Below are 19733 nucleotides of genomic sequence, written 5' to 3'. Positions count from 1 at the left end.
CACAAATTCTATTGCCTCAATGCACTTGCTAACATGCAATCCCATCTCAGACAAGGAAACAAGTCACCCCAATCTACCACCACTACCTGAATCCATACCACCAACCATACACACATTACTCCACCACTACTCCTCCGTTTTTCAAACCCCCCAAGGCCTCCCTCCACCACGTCACCATGATCACAGCATACCACTTCAACCTAACACCACACCTATCAATGTCAAACCCTACCGTTACCCGCACTCTCAAAAAGAAGCCATGACCACCATCATCTGAGACATGCTCAAAAACGGCATCATCAAGCCTAGTAACAGCCTGTATTCCTCTCCAGTACTCCTAGTCCGCAAAAAGGACGGCACCTGGCGCTTTTGCGTAGACTACAGAGCCCTAAATGCCGTAACGGTTCGTGATCGTTTTCCTATACCAACGATCGATGAGTTATTGGACGAATTAGGGGCAACAACTGTTTTCACTAAAATGGATTTACGTTCGGGTTATCATCAAATTCGAGTTATGCCACATGATACTCACAAAACGGCTTTTCGCACTTTTGACGGTCATTACGAATTTTTAGTTATGCCTTTTGGTCTATCTAATGCTCCGTCCACTTTTCAGTCCGCTATGAACGATTTATTTCATCCTTATTTGCGTAAATTTGTTTTAGTTTTTTTTGATGACATTCTCATTTTTAGTAAATCACATGATGACCACATTCAACACCTTAAACTGGTTTTACAATTGTTACATGAAAATCAATTTTTTGCAAAGCTGTCTAAGTGTATTTTTGCAGTGCCTCAGGTAAACTTTCTTGGTCATGTGATCTCAGCTGATGGTGTACAGCCGGATTCCGACAAAATTGACGCAATACTCAACTGGCCGGTGCCTAAATCTCTCACAGCGTTACGCGGATTTCTCGGTCTTACCGGTTTTTACCGTCGTTTTGTGCGTAACTATGCTACCATCGCCGCTCCACTCACGGATCTATTAAAGGTTACAAAGTTTACATGGAGTTTACAAGCAAATGAGGCATTTACAAATCTAAAAACTGCAATGACTTCCACTCCAGTCTTGGTCCTGCCAGATTTCACTAAGCCTTTTATGTTGGAGACAGACGCTTCAGCAGTCGCTATAGGAGCAGTCCTATCACAAGAGGGACACCCTTTAGCGTTTTTCAGCAGAAAAATGTGCAGCCGGTTACAACAGTCATCCGTGTATGTCCGCGAACTCTTTGCAATCATCGAAGCGGTCAAAAAGTGGCGCCAGTACCTGATTGGACGACATTTCCACATATTTACAGATCAGAAAAGCCTCAAGGAACTATTAACTCAAACTATTCAAACGCCCGAGCAACAGAAATGGGCAGCAAAATTACAGAGTTTTGAAATTCATTACAAACCAGGCAAGACTAACCTCATAGCCGATGCACTCAGCAGAAAATTTGTAGAAGACTCCAGTTCCATGTTGTTTGCAATAACAGCATCTATTCCTCAACTTTTACAGGAATTGCGTGGGTATTACCTGACGAATCAGAAGGGAAAACAGTTATGTGCAGAGGTCCTCCAGCAAACATATCCTCTTCCACACTTTTCGTTCAAAGATGGTCTGTTATTTTTTAAGGAGAGAATTTATGTTCCAGACTTACCTGGGTGGAGACAAGCCATCTTGACCGAATTTCATGACACTCCTACATCCGGCCACTCAGGAGCAAAACCAACTTACTCGAGACTTACAGCTTCCTTTCTCTGGCCAGGCACTCACACAGCTGTCAAGGAATGGGTTCAGAAATGCTCTGTTTGTCAGCATAACAAGTATCTACCTGCAAAAAAACAAGGGATGTTACAACCATTGGAAACACCGGCACAAGTGTGGGAAGACTTAACTATGGATTTCATCACTCATTTGCCTAATTCTTTTGGCCATACCACTATATGGGTGATTTGTGACAGGCTGTCTAAATTTGTTCATTTTATTGCCTTGCCCATAAAATTCACAGCAAGAGACCTAGCCATCAGATTCTCCACTGAGATCTGTCGCCTCCATGGGGTCCCAAATTCCATTGTTTTGGATCGTGACCCACTCTTTCTCAGTAACTTTTGGAAGGAATTGTTCAGGGTGCAAGGAACGACTCTGAAATTCAGCTCAGCCTACCACCCAGAGACGGATGGCCAAACAGAAGTAGTCAACAGAAGTTTGGAAACGTACCTCAGATGTTTTGCTAGTGATCATCCCCGCCAGTGGTACAAATCTCTACACTTAGCTGAGTACTGGTACAACTCCTCCTTCCATACAGCCATACAAATGTCTCCGTTTCAAGCTCTGTACGGTAGACCGCCACCAACAGTCATCAACTATGTTAAGGGGTGCACCAACATTACAGATCTGGACAACTCCCTGGAAACAAGGCAACAAATTTTAACCACACTCAAAGAAAATCTAAAAGGAAGCAGAGATAAGATGCAACATCAAGCCAACAAAAAACGCAGAGACATCACCTTCAACCCGGGAGATCTGGTTCTTCTCAGGCTTCAGCCATATCGCCAGCAAAATGTTTACCGGCGTGTCTCTCCCAAGCTGACAAAACACTTCTATGGTCCGTTCACTGTTGTTCGACGAATCGGTATGGTTGCTTATGATCTTAATCTCCCTCCGTCTTCAAGGATCCACCCTATCATTCATGTCTCTCAACTTCGTGCATACCACGGTCAGAATCCAGAAGCCCGCTTCTCTCCCATTCCATCAGAACTGGAACAAAGCACCATCTTGGACCCTATAGAGGACACCATTAATGGAGAACAAGCAAGTCCTACAGAGGGAGATCTTCAAGAGCCTAGAGCACCGCTGGTCATGGGACCTGAGAAAAAAAATGCCCAGCAAGAAGAAACGAGGGGTGAAGAACCATACAAGGATAAAACTAATACAACTACTTCCAAAACCACTTTGAATAAGTCTTTAAATGCTACTACCAAGACAATAACTCTGCCATCTGTTTTACCCATCCCCAAGAATACATCCGAGCCGTTAGATGCTAACATCAACTCCCAAGATATGCCTACACCGTTGGATGCATCTGCCAAGTCTGCAACAACAGTCTTGGGACCAACCACAAACCCTTCCAACGGGTCTCTTTCCACTAATGACCCTACACCGTTTGATCCACCTAACCCTACTTTGAACGCCGCTGATCAAATACTTGCGTCAACCCACCACAACTCTGTTGCTCCTCACCTCACCCAATCTGTCACCCCAAACCTTGAGGTCAAGGTTTCTTCTGAACCGGATAACAATGATAGCAATTTACAAGCACAAGTTAGCAAGAGGAACATTTTCAAGCCAATATGGACCAAAGACTATATTCTTAAATAATAAGGCCCATTTAGTTCTAGTCTATAATAGTCTCATAGTCATTTTGATGTAAGGCCCACGGCCCAACTTGTACTAGGTCTAATGGTCTAAACCTACCTATTTAAGGAGGCGTGCTACCACTATGGAGACATATGAAAATTGTCGTTTTATTCTCTTTGTTTTCTTTCTTTATGTTTTCTTCTCTGTTTATCATTAGTATAGCTTGAATCTTGTTTGATTTCCCTTACGTAAATCCATCAGATACAAACTAACACTTTTGCATACTATTCCAAAAAATATATCAAGAATCTTAATGTCATTTTGTCAAGTCTTCAAAGCACTATTCCACCATTATTTCATGAAGTCATCAACCAGTCAAGTTTTCCCAGAAGCAGTTCGATTTAGACTCTTTATATTATTAAGAAATTCATGCACGTTTGTCTGCAAAATTGAATACTTGATTAACCTTTGTGTAAGAAAATAGGTTCAGGAATGACACATAAGAAATATCATGATTAGATGTGTAACATATATTATTTATTCTGCTTAGTATGGAAACTACAAAGTTTAGTGATTTATTTATAGAAATTTTAAAGTAACTAAATATACTGAAATATTATAATATAGAAAACATATACAACAAAAACAATTAATATACAACAAATAGTATGCACCCGGATAAATAATCGGGTCCAGACGATCTCAACCTTACACTCTACCACCGCTACTAGAATGATATTTTCCTAGGCCTCTTCCTGGACCGCCTCCAACACGCTTCCTCTCGAGCTAAACTCTACGAATATTGTTCTTGCACCAAAGTGAGATAACCCTTAATCTAGCGAAGGACCTCCGGCCTATTTCCTTATGTAATGTCCTTTACATAATTATTTCCAAGGTTCTTGCAAATCATCTTCGGTGTCTGATAAGTAAATGGATCTCTTCAGAACGGCCAACCTTTCTTTCAAACCTCCACTCTAGATCCAGCATGGATAATGCACTCACAACATTTGAAACTCTTCATCATATGCGATGCAAACAGAGCAGTAAAGTAGGGGAAGTTGCTTTGAAACTTGACATCTAAAAAGCCTTCGACAACGTCAATTGGTCTTATTTGGAAGTCATTCTTGTTCTGATGAGGTTTAATTCCAAGTGGGTCTCTTGGAGGATGATGTGCATCACTTCAGTGGAATACTATGTCTTGTTCAACAATGATAGAATTGGGCTAATTACTCCTCAACACAGTCTCCGTCAAGGCTTCCCTCTTTATCCTTGTCCTTTTATTTTGTGTGCCAAAGGTCTTTTTTCTATTATAAAAAATTAGGGGAATTAGTCACTTTAGTCCCTGAATGGGAGATGATTCGTCACTTTAGTCCCTGAATGAAGAGAAATTGCAAAACAGTCCCTTCATGGTCAATTTCAGGGACTAAAGTGACTAACGGAGTCTACATTCAGGGACTAAATTGACTAACGAAGTTTGCATTCAGGGACTAAATTGACTAACAAAGTCTACATTCAGGGACTATTTTGCAATTTATCTGCATTCAGGGACTAAAGTGACGAATCCCTTCCGATTCAGGGACTAAAGTGACTAATTCCCCTAAAAAATTATGAGTTAAGAGATAAGCTTCACGGTACTTGCATTTGCCAAAGTGAACCACCAATCAGCTATCTGGATTCATTGTGGTGTTTTTTGGTGTGGTGTTTCTCACAACTGGGTTAATTATTATTCATCACCCATTTAGGGGTTGCACGCCACACTTCTGCTCGTCCATCTGATCTAGTTTATCCATTTTCCGATCTGACTTTTGTTTGCTTTTTGAAATTGGGTTTCGGTCGGTTCGGATTGGTTTTGATACTCTACTTATCACTTTATTACTTGGTAAACGATTTGGTACACTTGCTTAATCCGACCATTATACGCCCTACAAATTTCTCAAAAAAGATTAATCATTGTTAAACGACATTACAATAACGTAAAATCAAGTTTATATTACTTTTTTAAAAAGAATATTACTAAATTTATTTTGGAGTAAAAAAAACTAAATTTATTGAGGGGAAAAACTAAATTTATAAGGGTCATGTTAAACGGTGTCCCCGGAGCACTGGTTAAGAAGTCAAATAATGATCCAAAACGGGTAATATTTGCATTTAAAGTTGTGTAATCAATACATTAAATGATTTCTCTTTTGACTCTAAATTTCCTCTTTTGACTTCCTTAACTAGTTTCCCGGAGGCACGGTTAGTATTACCAATAATTAAAGCTAAGAATCGTGTGCCATTTATTCCACAAGATCAGTCAAAGTAGCCAAACTCAAACAAAGTCATAATAATAATACAACTCCATTATTGGATGAAGTTTTAGGATTTGAAGAATGCCAGCAACACTCATTTTTGAACACTCTCTTTAATACTCACTCTTCTATTAGATGAAATTAATATATGTTCCACCACTTTGTGTGTGTTCTATTTCCAATGTGTAGACCCACAATGATTTAAATTTAAATCAATAAAAAAATGTTCAAAATAGAATGTTGTTAGCATTCCTCGTTTATTTATGGTAACAAACTGAATTAACCGAAGTACAAGTATTCCAACCCAATGCATTAATCAAATTACAGCGAACAAATACAGTTACATAATTGATACTTTTTTTTACGGATAGACAATGACAATATTAAAAACATTATTGTGACACATTCTGAAGCCACAGGACACAGCACAAATATTAATTGTAATTGCTACAAATAAACGATTCATCATTTGTAGCAAAGTTTTTTCATCACACCCCTCACAATTAAGCGAACTATGATAACCATGACAAATTAGAGCTATGACAGCCCAAACAATAAGAGCAATACCAAAAATATTCCCAGAAAGAGAATTCCAAATGGAGTTTGGTGTGACCATATTTGCAGCAAACAAGTAGGTAAGAGCAAGGCTTGTGAGTTTGATAGACATGCCTCCTGAAAAAATCCATACTAGGTAAGGTTTGTTGAAAGGAATTCCACTAACAAGAAAGAGAACAACACTAAGTGACGAAATGAAACAGATTGTATTGCATACCAAAAATGGTACATATTTATCATGTTGTAAAGAAGCCAAGATTGTAAACAATTTAATAAACAAGATCGAGTTATTATATGAAATTAGAACACAATTAATTGATAACCATGATCATTGGACTCGCCGAGATTTGAGGCAAAATCTTCCTTTGCCTTTCACATGCTCCGAACTTAGGGTTTTCGATGGGGCAAATCGCTAATGAGCAAAATAGTCAGAGTGATGGCAAAGGGACATAGCCTCTCTATTTATAACCGTGGAACCTAGGTACCACCCATCATGGGCCTACTGGTTGGGCCTACACTATGTTTCTACAGAAATCAGATTAAGTGCCCAAAAAGCCCATTATTCATTGATCACTTTTATTAGGGCATAAGCATCATCAAATGGATCACAACATCGGTCCGTTTTTATTAAAACCAAAACCAACATTTGATTGCTGCCCACAAAATATTATAAGAAATTCTAACATTCTCCCACTTGGGCAAAATCAATTGTGTATTTAAAAAAAAAAAATTGAAAACGACTCTCGGACTAATAACAAACTTCTTAACGTGGCTGCTACATGATCCCATGATGCAACACTTAATTAAGACTCCATCCAACAAAAAACTGAATGATATCGAATCATGGCGGTAGTTATATCCTTAATTGATACAACACCTTCCATGGTTACAAATATCACCAATTCCGTCGACTAGTTATTTGGGTAGAGCGTAGCAAGAAATGATGTGTCAGCGTGATCATCGACCATACTATCATTTTCATTGTCGGTCCTCAATTTCTCTCAATGCCTTAAAGCCAGAGAAATTACGTGATTTCTCTCAAATGCCTTAAAGCCAGAGAAATTATATGGTCCACGAAAAACCACATTGCCTCAGCTCCAAAATAGTGTCAATCACCGGCATAGTGATCCCAACGACACTGAGTTCTAATTTTCACACATAATACATGAGGTCCAGAATAATGTTAACAGCCGGCATAAAGATCCTGTCAACATTGAGCTCAAATTTTTCACATGTAATGCCTCAGCTCCAAAATAGTGTCGATCACCGGCATAGAGATCCCTTCAACACTGAGCTTTATTTTTTCACATTTGATATTTGATATATACAAGAATTCATCTCATCATCAATCATTAAATTGAATGAAAATTCACATCAATATATCAAGGATAATAAGTGAAAGAAAAATTCATCGTCACAAAATTGATAATATAAAATTCAAACTCCCACTAACCAAAGACATCAAAAGAATTCACAGTATTCATGTTATTCAAAGTGACTCTTGAAAACAATGAGTCTAAGTCATTTGGTTAAAAGAACAATTAACGTCAAAGTTAGGGAGCCAATGAATGTAATAAATAATTTATTACCATAAATTATAGGAGTTAGGAGCAACTAATTTCAATTTCGACACTTTCTAAGGGTTCAGAAATGCTAGTTTTAACCTTTGGTTTTAGTAAATTTGATTCTAATGCAATCCACACAAGAACCTAGATCACAAGGGTATTGCTTGAGGACAAGCAAAAGTTTATGTTTGGGTTGTGATGATCGTCTGTCATATATGAGTTTTAGCATTCATTAGGAGCTATTTTAGAGTCTTTTTAGCATAATATCATTTTTTTTAGTTCATTTTTTATAAATAAATCGACTGGTACACATAGAAGAGCAAAACGAAGAACAACGACATAGGAAAATAACAATTTACAAAAACCAGACAACTTTGTGGTCATGTTATATTTCGTACAAGATTATCAAAAAGATTTCTTGGGGAATAGTCATTACAGACGTTTTAGTGAAGTAAAATGGAACAAGGGATGAAGAATTGCAGCGGAGTCAACTATTGGAAGAAGTGTGATGCATGCTAGGAGCCATGCCTCACACAATTAGAAGGAAATTTGAGATGGACAACTATTGTCAATGATGTGATGCATGCTAAAAGCCACGTGTTGCACCATCATAACAAGAAAACAAAATAGAATCGATATTGTCTAAGATGTGAAGCTTGTGCGCATCGCGCAATAATTGTTCCGAAAAATTAGGGTTTTACTCGCCTATAAATAGAGAGGTCTTACCTCACTTAAAAAAGACGCTCTAGCAACAAGAAAAGGTGAAATCATGATTTGCGAAGGGCAATCTATCAAAGGCTTCCCGTAGGTAAGGAATCGACCAACGGTGCTTACAATTCATGTATTTCTTTACATACTCTTCTGGTTATGTTTAGAATAGCATGAGTAGCTAATTTCCTAGGGTTAGGTCATGTAGATTACCCTATTCATAACTGCTTGAACATGCAATCGGTTGGTACTTTTGAATACAGTTGGTCCATAACATCAACTATTCTCGTTGACCACACCCTGACCGTAGGATTACACTAGTTAGTAATTGGTCAAAGTGTAGTGGTTAGGAATAACCTATCATAGACCACCTTGACCGTAGGATTACACTAGTTAGTAATTGGTCAAAGTGCAGTGGTTAGGAATAACCTATCATAGACTAGTGACAATAGTTTGGCGCTCAATCATACATATCAAAGGTTACGAGCATATTTAAGAAATTAGGGTGTTGTAACTATTGAAGGGTGCTAGCAACTTAATTATGGGACTAACTATATTGCTCAAATGTATCATGGGAAGACCTGTTCAAAGCTTGGTGTGGCTATAGCCATACCTACCACTAACACCAGCCCTGCCCATAATTGTTTTTTAGTAGAGCCTGTCCCTTTGTGTGAAAAGTTAATCAAAAAATGCCCAGTATATTGTTGATAGCAGGGGCGCACCAATATTTCCAACCAGCACTTATCATGTCCCTGTGTTATTTGTCAAAAAAAAAAAAAATGTCCCTGTGTTATCTCTCGCCATCAATTCAAGGTCGTTTTATTATATTTCTAGGTTCATCCTTTCAAAATCCTTTCTCTTCTTTGTTTATTTGAATTTGAATTTCATTTTATAATTCTAGTTCATCCTATCTTCTATAGGGTTTTCATCATACATAAATAAGGATCTATTTGATCTATTTTGAAGTGATTTTCTTATAGTTATAGAAATTCATTTATCCTCTCTTTTTCTCATTTCTCTTTTTTTTTATAGATATATACTCAGTGGTAAAATTTGTGATGTTATCTTTGCTATTTTAATTCAAAAAAGGGAGTTCAAAATAACTTTAGCCTTAAGGTTCATTGATGGGTTTGAGGAAAAAAAATTGGGGTTTAGAGCAAGTGAAAGAAAATTATTTCTAAGAGAAATATAACTTAAAAAGAATTATCTGATAAAATATAAGATCAATAATATTTTGCTATTTTTTTCACTTGGAATCGAACTTAGTACCCTTACAATTTACAATAGTTACACCTTTTGTACATCAACCACTTCCATTAGATTCAACTCTAGTTTTTGCCATTTATTTCAAATGAACCACCAAACACAAACAAAGCTATAACACAACTATATAATTGATACTTTTTTTTCAATAAATACATAATTGACACTCTTAAAACATCTATTTGCCACATATCACAAACCACAAGACACAATTGATTGTAACTGCTACAAATAAACTACTCATCATTTGTAGCATTTATTGGCACCCCTCACAAATAAGCGAACCAGGAGAAAAGTAAAAACAATTATAACTATAGAAGCAAAAACCATAATAGCAATACCAAACACATTCCCAGGAAGAGAACTCCAAATGGAATTTGGTGTGACCATGTTTGCAGCAAACATGTAAGTAAGAGATAAGGTTGTGAGTGTGATACACATTCCGGTTGATAAAAGCCATATTGTAAATCCACGGGTGATAGGAATTCCACTAACAAGCAAGAGAATAACACTAAGTGATGCAATGAAACAAATACTATTGCATATCAAAAATCTTAAATAGTCATCATGAGATCTATTTGCCAAGATAGCTTCTCCTACACATATTAATTTTTTGTTGCGAATCAAACAATCGGCTTCATCACTAAGACTAGCTTGCACAACACCACCAGGTGGATTAGTGGCAAGTGAAAATGTCATAGTTGCAATTATGGAAGCTGTTAAACTTATGCTACCTTACCCATTCACCTTTATCTTTGTAGTCAAACCACTTTGCTGCACGCTCTAAGAACTTCCAAAAACAATGCTTGGGATGATTTTCTTGATTAATACTCATTTTGTTGATTTGATTATTGATGATCAATTGTAATTATCTAACCTTGTTTGATTACTAGTTACAATTTTTCGAAGGTACAAGCTTAATTAACATATATATAGACGATTTTGGTTTGTAGATAAGAGTTGATTCAATATCCTTTTGGAATTATATGGCAATTATATGACTAATAATTTGACAATTATTAGTCCATTAGTTTTTACTGTATGCACGTGGTCTTCAACTTGTATTAATATAAATGAGTGAATACCCAAATTCATCCCTGAATTTGCACGAATCGGACAAAAACGTCCTCCAATTCATCGAAATGCACACTTTGTCCCTGAATTTGTCATATCTCAATCAAATTAGTCCCTACGTCCATTTGGGGTGTTAACGGTGATGACGTGGCCGTTAACCTCTCAGATGGATTGCCATGTCAGATGTCACGTAAGCAGGGACTAAATTGATCGATGGTGACAAAAATTTCCAAGGACGAAATTGATTGATTTCAGAAAATGTTATGCAATATAGTCCCTGTTAATTTTTACTTACTATCAAAACGATCCCTAAATTATATTAAAAACCGTCAAATAAGTCCTTGAATTATATAACATATATCCAATTTGATCCTTGAAGCACATATTTACAGAACAAAGTAAAAATAACAGAAAACACAACTTCATCCTTGAAAATATCATTAAATAAGTCATATGTCTTAAGTTTGAAATATTATTTAGGCAAAAGCAACCCAACTATGGGCATTAAGAAGTCATAAGTCATAGAAGGATGTTCTTAAATATTACATATCCAAAAAGAAACCCAACTAGGGGACATAATTTAAACAAGTCAAAATATTCCAAAAAGCATAATCTAAACATGCATCAAGTATCACTTCTTTGGAAATCCGGGGATTGGGATAAACTCCATGAACTTAGGTTGAGTTGAACCGGATGGACCATAATTTGGATATGGAACTCTAATAACGCCAGGAGCAGTTGGATGTGCTAGTGCAGGACCCCTCACTGGTGTTTGCTTAGGCCTCTCATTTGAAATAATTGGCCCTCTAATGTCATACCTCCTTGCAGGAACACCCTGCAACAACATTTTCAATCATATCAGTCCCTAATTCAGAAAACATTCAATCAAATAAGTCCCTAAATTATATCACTAACTACCAAATCGATCCTTAAGATTAAACAGTCATACATATCCAGGCATTACATCATTTGCAACAACATTGACAACATTTTGTCTGTGAATTGCAACATTTCCAGCAACAACATTTCCAAAATTGACATTTTCAGCAGTTTCTGCAACTTGTCCATCATTTACAGCAACAAGATTTGCAGGATTAACATTTCCAGCATTTTCTGCAACATGTCCAGCATTTTCACCATTTCCTGGTACATCATTTCCAACATTTTCAGCATAAAAAACGAACATCAAACCAAGCATGTAATGAAGTTTAAAACGAATGTCTAAAAACTGAAAACGAAAATCACAAAACGGACACAAAAAGGGAGAAAACGAACATGACTGAATGGAAAACGAACAAGAACGGCGTTACCTTATGAAATGACGAAATCTTCTATCAAAACGGAATCTTTTGCAACGTTCCTCGCCAGAGATGATGCTGATGAAGATGATGAAGGTTTTAGCGGGAAGGAGAAAGGTCAGGGACGTGTATGATGTTCTGACTGAAATGTGAGGATGGAAAGGTATGGGTATTACAAGGGTAAATTTGGAAAAACTGAAAAAATTGAATTCAAAAAGTAAAACTGGCATTTTTAGCGTTTCCATCAAATTGGTCCTTGTACACGTGGCTTCCTTGTAGACACGTGTACAAGACAACAAGCCATGCAGGACGACAACTCAGCATCACTAACGGAGCATTTGGACGGAAGGACTATTTTGATGGACGTTTGTTAAATTCAGGGACAAAGCGTGCATTTCGATGAATTGAGGGACATTTTTGTCCGATTCGTGCAAATTCAAGGACGAATTTGGGTATTCACTCTAATATAAATATACAATCATGGCATTTTCATTTTATTATATATTTTGTTTCGTTTTATCTTTTTTTTTTTCAAGTAACCTAGTGGTAGAATTCACCTTTTTCAAGGTGAATAAATGGAGTGTCTGGAGTTCGAACTCCGGCTCCTACATATATCAATGCATGTATCTGCATATTTTGTTTCTGTTATATATAGAAAAAGATAATATGATGAGAAATTATAATAATAATAATAATAATAATAATAATAATAATAATAATAATAATAATAATAATAATAATAATAATAATAATAATAATAATAATAATAATAATAATAATAATAATAATAATAATAATAAAGTTAGTAATATAAACTTATGTTTGCGTACTTCAATTGAAAACTTCTATATGAGACACCGATAAATTAAAGTGTTTTGTATTTATTAAAAAAAAAAAGAAAAAAAAAGATTATGGTACAGTTGTATTTTAAATCTATAATTAATAGTATTAAAACTTTTTTTTTTAGGGATAATAGTATTAAAACTTTGAAGGCTATTTTAATTCTTTTTGAAATTATATCCTGTAATTTAATTTTTACAAGAGTTTACTTGTTAGAGTTAATGTTATTGATTCTTGGTTGGCGGAAGCGGTTGTTGTGATGAATTGTAAAATTGATCAGCTCCCTTTTGTTTGTCTTGGTTTGCTTATTGGAGAGGACCCTCGTCGGTTATTTTTTTGCACCCATTGAATAAAAGTATTCTTAAAGGATTGTTGGGTTGGAAAAGCAAAAATCTTTCCATACGTGGTGGGATGGTGCTCCTAAAATTTGTCTTGCAGTCGCTTCCGGATTATTTTCTTTCCTATTCAAGCCTCCCACATATATTATTTATCTCCTTGAATCTCTTTTTAAGTCTTTTTATATGTGAGTGTGTGGGGTCGGGGTGAGAAAACTCGCAAAATTCATTGGAATAAAATTCACTCTATGAAGGAATTAGGTGGTTTGGGGGTTAGGACGTTGAAGGAATTTAATTTGGCGTTGTTGAAAAAACGGTGTTGGAGGTTGCACGTTGATTGGGGTTGATTGTGGTTTAAGGTGTTACTTGTTAGGTATGAGGATAAGAGGGTTGTATTGTGTGTGTATGGGTGGCGGGGAGCGTCTGTGTGGTGGAGGATATTTGTCTGATGGGAGAAGGAGTGGGAGGTGGTGAAAAGAGTTGGTTTAAGGAGAGCGTGGTGTGCAGTGTAAGTAATGGGGAGAGTACTTCTTTTTTAAGTGACCTTTCATGGATGGAGAAATTTTAAAGGATAGGTTTAGGGGTATGTTTGATCTTTGTGTTGACCGCAATAAATCAATAGCGGAGATATGCATGCAAGGTTGGGGAGTTGATGGGTAATGATGGGGTTGGAGTTGCATGGAAGGAGATTCATTTAGAAGAATGTGTTTTGCTGTTAAATGATATTCTTTTGCAAGATAAGGTGGATGACAAACGGATTTGGCTCCTAATCCAGCTGATGGCCATTCGATCAAAGGAGCTCATCAGGTTTTTATCATTCAAGCATTGATACCCATTCTCACACAATCTGGAACAAATTAGTACCTCTAAAAGTTTCTTTATTTGCTTAGGAAATAAAAGGATCTCAAAAAAAGATAATATATTTCCTTGTGCAGTGGTTCCCCCCTGAGTTGTTGCTTTATGCGCAAGGTTGTGCCAAAGATTAGTCAATTAATCATCTATTTTTTGGTTATGATTTCTAGTTCTTATGTTGATTAGAATTTATTTTGCTCATTCTGCTGACAAGGGTGATCATGCCTTGCAATTTGTTGGCGGCCATATGTTCAAAAAGGACGTTAACTCGAATTTTCCGATTGACATCCATCCGGATTATTTGGAAAAAAAAACTTAACACTAGACTTTTCTGTAACAAAGAGTTGACTTTGAAGCAACTTATTTTATGTATTAAACTTCACTTGTGATGGTGGCTGAAGATTCTCGAAACAAATACTTTGATTAATTTTTATTTTTGGTGGATAAATCCTTTCGCTTGTTTGGGGTTTACCCATATGTAATTTGCTTTTTGTTCTTTATTTGTTCTCTTTTATTATTGATAATTTTTAATCTTTTTAGGCAGACCTTGTGCTTTAAAGAGAGTTTGTTAATATATCTTTAGTTTTTGGCCTTTTCAAACAAAATATATAGTATATCTTTTAGGGGAAAACCCGTTGATTTGTCAACACCAACAACGTACCTGTTTGGATATGTGTTTTCTGACCTTAAACACGACTTTAGATATTCAAACGCTATTTCACCATTTTTAAAGATGTTTGGGTAACTGCAAAAGCTCTTCAACCAATCGTGAATCTAGCTCCAAACTCATGTTTCCTCAAAGCCAAAATTGGAGCTTATGCGCCTGTTCAAATCAATTCTGCCAAAACCCCAAATTTGTTTCCAACTTCACCCTTTTTTTCTACTGCGTTTTCTTCTATGATTCTGTTTTGTTTCACTGTTGCTTGCTACAGTTCTGTTTCTGAAAGTCAAGGAAGCAAGATCAATGTTGTTTCAGAAAAGGCCCATTCAATATATTTTGTAAGAATTCTGCTCTTTACCCAACCAAAAAGGCTCATTCCCAACTGAAATGACTATAATGCCCTTGCGTGAGTTAACTCACGCTAGCGTAAATCTCTGCGTGAGTTAAGTCACGCAGATTTAACACTAGTGTGAGTTAACTCACTGATGAACACTATTCTGTGAACATTGTTCATATTTGACTTTTAATTATGAATTGATAAAAGTTGCTTGCTGAAAGATTAAATATAGACAGAGAAACACAAGAAATAGACTGAAAATATTGTGAATGAAGTGATGTGCAAAAGGAATACGAAAATTATGTAATTGGGGTTAATTTTGACAAGTGTTTGAGTTGAAAACGTGAATTTTGGGTTTGAATTGGTGTTTAGGCAGATTTGTGGATTCAAACAAGAAATGGAATGGAGGGTTTAGGGACGCCACACTTTCTAATCCTAGAAAATGATAAGTCTATGGAAATGATAATCACCACAAGAAGGGATTATTGATATGATCAATACAAGGTCCAATCCAGAACCTAAAGAGCAATTACTCACTTTTTTTTAACAAAATTCAACTTGTCTTTTTATTCAATTTTCGTGTCCTATATATAGGTAGGAGGGACACTTGCTGAATTACAAAGGAAAAGGCAAATAACTCTTAAGATTCCTTCAGCCAAATTAATCTATCATTATTTCCTATGGCTGAAGTAAATTAACATGAATACAAGAAAGGTTACAAGACAAATCAATGAATGATGGTGGCTGGTCTTGATGATCATGATGATGGAGATGTTAGGACGTGATTTTGATGATGGTGGTGGTTTCATATGCTGAAATGAAGTGCCTTCATTGTCTCATTGAAGTCTTGTCTCTTTCTTTTTCAATTCTGTCTTCTTTCCTCCATCAGTTAAATGCTCTTCAATGCTTTGTTTTTCTTTTGTCTTCAGCACTCCTTTGCATAAAATAAACACACAAAACATTCCATTTAAAGCTTTGGAAGCTTTAAAATGGATTAAACACACAAAATAACCATACTTAGTGTTTTTGGGCCAAAATTGGTCCCTTACACTTTTTATTACAACATAACAAAAACAACTAAATAAAATGGGCAGCAAGAGATGCGCCCCAGCCCTCCTCCAATGGTTTGATGCACATGACCATTTTACCCTCCATGCTTCCTAGTGTAGGTTTGAACTCCAAGACTTTTGCCACCGATTGATTCAGCGCCTCCTTAGCTTTCTTGGCCCTTGCCCTTGTCATAGGTCCTCCTAGCCCTTGAATTGAAGCACTTGTGTCATGGACAATTATGCCCTCATCATCCCCTCCCTCTTGAAAAGAATTCGTCCACGAATTGAAATCACCATCACCTACATCAAAAGGAGCTAAGTCAGCAACATTAAAAGTAGCACTTATATCATACTCACCGGGTAACTCAAGCTTGTAAGCATTGTCATTGATCCTTTCTAGCACTTGGAATGGTCCATCACCCCTTGGTTGAAGTTTTGACTTCCTTTGGTTGGGAAACCTTTCTTTCCTCATATGCACCCAAACCCAATCACCGGGTTCAAAAATCACCTTCTTTCTTCCTTTGTTTGCATGTTTAGCATACCCTTCATTTTTCTTTTCAATTTGCAACTTCACTTGCTCATGCATTTTCTTCACAAACTCAGCTTTGTCTTTTCCATTTTTATGCTTCAAAAGAGAATTGTTAGGCATGGGTAACAAATCAAGTGGAGTTAGTGGGTTAAAACCATAAACAACTTCAAAAGGTGACATTTTTGTAGTACTATGCACCACACGATTGTAAGCAAATTCCACGTGGGGTAAACATTCTTCCCACATTCTCAAATTTCTTGTAAGAACACTTCTAAGAAGAGTAGAGAGAGTTCTATTTACTACCTCAGTTTGTCCATCTGTTTGAGGGTGACAAGTTGTTGAGAAAAGTAAATTTGTTCCAATTTTTCCCCACAAGGTCCTCCAAAAGTGACTTAAAAATTTTGTGTCACGATCTGAAACTATGCTTCTTGGAACTCCATGAATGCGAACAATCTCCTTGAAAAACAAATCAGCCACGTGGCTTGCATCATCTACCTTTTTGCATGCAATGAAATGTGCCATCTTGGAAAACCTGTCAACAACAACAAAAATCGAATCCTTCCCATTCTTTGTTCTAGGTAAACCCAAAACAAAATCCATGGAAATGTCTGTTTTATCTTGGTTTTCGGGTGTCAAATATTGATTACGTTTGAACCTTTTAACCGGTGATATCTTATTTTTTCTTGGGAAGGGAAAAAGTAAGCAAAACCCTTGAGAATCGAGGTCCGGGAGTTGTTTTCGCTACGGGAAGGTGTTAGGCACCCATAACGACTATAGTATCCTATAGGAACCGTCTTTACTTTCTACGCGCGCGCTTTATTTTTAAATGCTATTTGAAAGTGTTTATTTAAACCTAAGAGTTTCTAAGTGAAGAATTGGAGGGAGAAGAATGTGTTTGAATTTTTATTTTATTTGAATTGAAGGAATTTTGTTCCTTGCCTACGTACCCGTTTAAGGGATCAAATCCACCGTAGTTCTCTTCCAAAAAATGTTTTTATTTTTGTTGATTGATTTTAAGTTTGAAAATGGGATTTTGAAGAATGGAGATTGAGAGGCCTTAAAGGCATGAGACTTAAGAAAGAGGTGGGGTTTGATTAGTGATTTTGAGAAAGAAAGTCAAAGTATGATTAAAATTCATTAAAATTTGATTAAGAAAATAAAAGAGAATACAATGGGATTTTGGATCCCAAGGTTTATTATGAAAAAGATTTGAGTGATGTTGTTCATACTTTTTTTTGAAAATGATTTTTTCTAAGTGTAAATCCTAGACATACATCTAAAGCATTCAATCCTAAACATACATCTAGACATGCATATCCTAGCCATATACCTAAAGTGATGTGTGTGCATGTGTCAGTGCTTGTGTCGGTGTACATCATTAGAGTCCATTGTCCTTTACATCATGTCCTAGTTTACATTCTATGGTCTTGCAAGAATTTAAAAGCATAGGAAAATATTACAAAATTCCTAGGTTTTACATTCTAATTTTCGGTGAAACTTAAAGTGCAAGAAATAAGATGGAGGAGGAGATGAAGTATGGAATGCTTATGAATGAATGAAACATGAAATGAGATAGTTAGTGGCATAAGGAATAATAGGAATTGAAAATGATAAGCAAAAAGAATGCTAAAACTTGGCAAAAGTTAATGAAATTCCTAACCTAAAAGTGGCAAAATACACTTGAAATTTACCATGGCATCCAAACAAATATATGACCTATAATCCTCATATCATGACAATTTTCTAAAGGGTTTACTTACAATTAATGACATGGGAATTACAAGAACATATTCAAGCCAAGATCCATGATATATTTAAGCATATTTGCATCATTTATTCACAAACATAACTTGCAAACCAAGCAATTGAACACAATTCATACACATGCAGCAAAAGCACACACAAACAGTAGCTAAAACTTCACAAAGTCATATGGTATAGGTCACAAACATTTGTCAAGAAATTGGGACACTAGAATCAAGCAACTTTTCACCAATTTTTGATTCAAAACAACACAAAGTAGCAAGAAAGTCAACACATTATTTTACACCAATTTTTAAAGTACAAAGATCATCTCAAAACATTACAAAACTATCAAGAAGCCTATATGAATTTTTTTAGAATTTTTTAAAGGATTTTTGGGCTTAAAGATGCACAAGAACATCACAAATTTTAACAAGAATAGTAAACAAACTAAAAAAAAAATGCTACACATATTTTTAATCAAGATTTAACACATAACAACATCATAGAAATATCAAGAAAATGATCAAAAATACATAGGAAATTTTTAGGAATTTTTAAAAGAAATTTTGAGTGAACAGGGGTGTGAAAAGCATGTCACATGGTGCACACAGCAAGAAAACCAAGGAACAAACGAAATCCAGTAAAGAGGAGACCCAGGCCCAAGGTCTTGATGGATCTGGATCATCCAAATGCCTCAGAGGCGTTGGATTGATCCAATCTCATCAAAACCCTAAATCCAAGGGTTAGGAACACACAGCGCATGGTAAGACGAAATGGATACACAGGAAGGGATAATCACGTCCGTACACCTCATCACCAAACAAGATTAACGGCTGAGATTGAAAGAGTGGACTGAACCAAGTGAACCAGCAGGGTTTGGGTGAATCGGCCGGTTCAAAACGTTTATAAAAGGAGAGTGAGGCCGGTTCACCTCATTCCTTCCTTCTCACTCTCTCTCTAGGTTTAAACTTAGAGAGAGAGGCTCCTCCTTCTCTCTTCTTCTCTGTCGTCTTCCCCGCCGGTTTCTGGAACGAAACGGCCGGAGAAGATGAAGATTCATCGGAATCTTCATCAACTCCGCCGTGAATTCCAGATTCCGGCGAGCTTCACACTTGAATCAAATGAATCCAAACCCTAATCTATTCTATTTTTCATGCTGATCATGAATTTGAACTTGATTTTATGAAATAAACGGTGAATCATCCTAGATCTACATGTTAGGGTTTTGACTTTGAACTTTTTCAATCTTTTTCAAACTTTTTCGAAAGGATGAGTCTCAAAGCTTGT

General features: G+C 36.4%; 1 pseudogene across 1 annotated transcript; it reads right to left on the bottom strand.

Moving 5' to 3' along the window:
- Positions 1 to 9667: 9667 nt before the first annotated feature.
- On the bottom strand, positions 9668 to 10631 carry LOC146897148 (uncharacterized; annotated as a pseudogene). Its single transcript, XR_015023404.1, has one exon. The product of XR_015023404.1 is annotated as an uncharacterized LOC146897148 (transcript).
- Positions 10632 to 19733: the final 9102 nt, after the last annotated feature.

The sequence above is a fragment of the Medicago sativa genome, chromosome 8 (assembly GCF_051527215.1).
Source record: "Medicago sativa cultivar Bolivia chromosome 8, Bolivia_mono, whole genome shotgun sequence".
Lineage (NCBI taxonomy): Eukaryota > Viridiplantae > Streptophyta > Magnoliopsida > Fabales > Fabaceae > Medicago > Medicago sativa.
Note: the sequence above shows the minus strand (reverse complement) of the source record. Positions and strands in the feature narration are given on the sequence as shown.